The sequence below is a fragment of the Galeopterus variegatus genome, unplaced genomic scaffold (genome assembly GCF_000696425.1).
Source record: "Galeopterus variegatus unplaced genomic scaffold, G_variegatus-3.0.2 Scaffold2767, whole genome shotgun sequence".
Taxonomy (NCBI): domain Eukaryota; kingdom Metazoa; phylum Chordata; class Mammalia; order Dermoptera; family Cynocephalidae; genus Galeopterus; species Galeopterus variegatus.
The window spans coordinates 48,028-50,278 of record NW_007728878.1 but is presented as its reverse complement, the minus strand read 5'-3'; the positions used below and the strand labels follow the sequence as shown (position 1 = coordinate 50,278).

General features: G+C 36.0%; 1 pseudogene; it reads right to left on the bottom strand.

Moving 5' to 3' along the window:
• Positions 1-286: 286 nt before the first annotated feature.
• Positions 287-617, bottom strand: LOC103598868 (annotated as a pseudogene).
• Positions 618-2,251: the final 1,634 nt, after the last annotated feature.

The window sequence follows — 2,251 nt, the reverse complement described above, 5'->3', positions numbered from 1 at the left end:
TTTAGACTTAATCCTCAACCTTTACTTTATGGTTACTGCTGTAATTTTAAAAGTCTTATCCCAAGGATAGGTATAACCACCTACAAATTGATATATTTATTTTTAATTTTATGAAAATGTCTTTAATTTGTTTATGCAGGGAAAAAAATCAACTCTGACGGTAATCTGCTTTTCAGTGAACTTTGTAGTTCTCAACTGCATACAGGCACAGGAAATATGAAATAATTTCTAACTGTGGGAATTAAATGCTTTAAAAAGTTTAGCAATTTATTAGATTTTATTTTATTTAACATTCTAAGAAGTTCACAGCCATAAGCAATTCCAATGTAATTTCAGGTGCAATTGGGAATTTGGCATTCTCAGTGGAACTGTTACTAAAGAAAACCTTTTAGATGAAGTAAGTACATTTAACAGTATACATGAAGGGATTGTTCTAGAATTGACTTGGATAGCTTCATTTTCCACAACTGAATTGAGTCACTCAACATCGCTATTATGTTTCCTGATATTAGGGCATATTCTCTTTTTGCAATAAAGTTATGACTGTCAAAAAATATCAACTTGACATGCATGGCATCACGGTCTTTACAACTTCCACAGGATTTTTTTTTCTCTCCATCTACTATGTTCTTATGAAATTATTATTTCATCACTCTGGGAACTTCAATAGTTTCTTGTCAGTTACTGCAGCTGGGTCCCTGCACTCTGCTCCAGCTCCTACTCCCGGGCCATTACCTCTCCTTTATTCTATCTTTTATATATATGACCGAAGTTACATGTATATATATATATGTGTGCGTGTATATATGTATATATATATTTCAAAAAGGTCATGGAAAGACTCATATTATCTTTCAATTCAATTTTTCCGTGAAATTTTTGAAGTACCCTTATATGTATATCCACATACATACATACACATATCTTTACCCTATGTTATTGCTGTGTATTTGGAATGGAATTAATGCCTGTGTGTGTGAACATTGTGTCATGTTGACCAGAAGTCAGATTTGGGGTCACCATAGCAGCACAGTGGAGGACAAATTGTAGGTGAGCAAGAATGGAGACCAAGAAATTGGGTAAATCTTGGGGTCTGTGCTGGCATCATGGAACTGGGGAAGGAAAGAACAATCTTCTAAACCATCAGGCCAAGTTACAGACCTCTGAATCTGCTTTGTGACTCAGAATTCTGTGTAGTACGGGTGTATTAGGAAAACCTGCATGGTAGTTTTTCCTAGCATGCTAGGTTGTAATGGATGCCTGCATTGCAGGTATCAGTTAAACTAAAGACGTTGATGGAACTTACTGTGAAAGATTAAAGACATTTTTCCCAATGGAGTGGAGATTCCAAGAGGCCTGCACCAGAACCTAGGTACAGTGTGGCGGGATGGGAGGGGGATACGGGATCACACTAAGATACACACTGAGCTGGCAGAAGTCGTGAGGAGAGGACTCATATTGTATACTTAAAAGATTTACAAAAATGCGTTGGGAAATGGTAATAAACTCTTAGAAGAAAGTGCAGAGATGAGGAGCGTGAGAGCAAGAGAGAGAAACACACTAAATCAGGGAGTTGAAGCAAAGTGAGCGTTTCTGTTAGTCCATATTCTTCCCAAAGCTGAAAGGAATTACGGATGCATGGCTTAGCCTGTGAAAGTTATCCAGGGCGTTGCTCACCCATGAGATTTGGAGGTCTGAGAAATGGAGGAATACACTAATGGCAGCAGGACAGTGATGTAAGATGACACTCATGTCTTTTCAAAATAAATAACACATAGACCTCTCCTCCCTTCACATTTGATTTTATGTTTAATACATTATGTAGCAGCTAGCTGGATATTTATATCCCCTTATAATTTAAGTAAACCAGAGTTGAGAGACCAAGGAAGCATGATCATATAATACCTATGTAAGGGGAGATTTTCATTCATTCACTTATGCATTCGGTTATTCAGAAAATAGTCTATTGAGGACTTATTACAGATATTCTTCATGATTAAAAATCATGAAGAAATGATACATTTTTGTAATGATAAATATGCTAACTACTCTGATTTGACCCTCACACATTGAATACATGTATTGAAATATAACTCTGTACCCCATAAATATGTTCAATCAATATGTTTCAATTAAAAAATAGATAAGGTCTTTAGGCACAAAAAGGGATTATTAAGTGCCAGGAAGTAGTCTAGGCCTTGGAAGTACATCAGTGAGCAGAATCATGAAATTTAATTTGTAGTAAATGAGA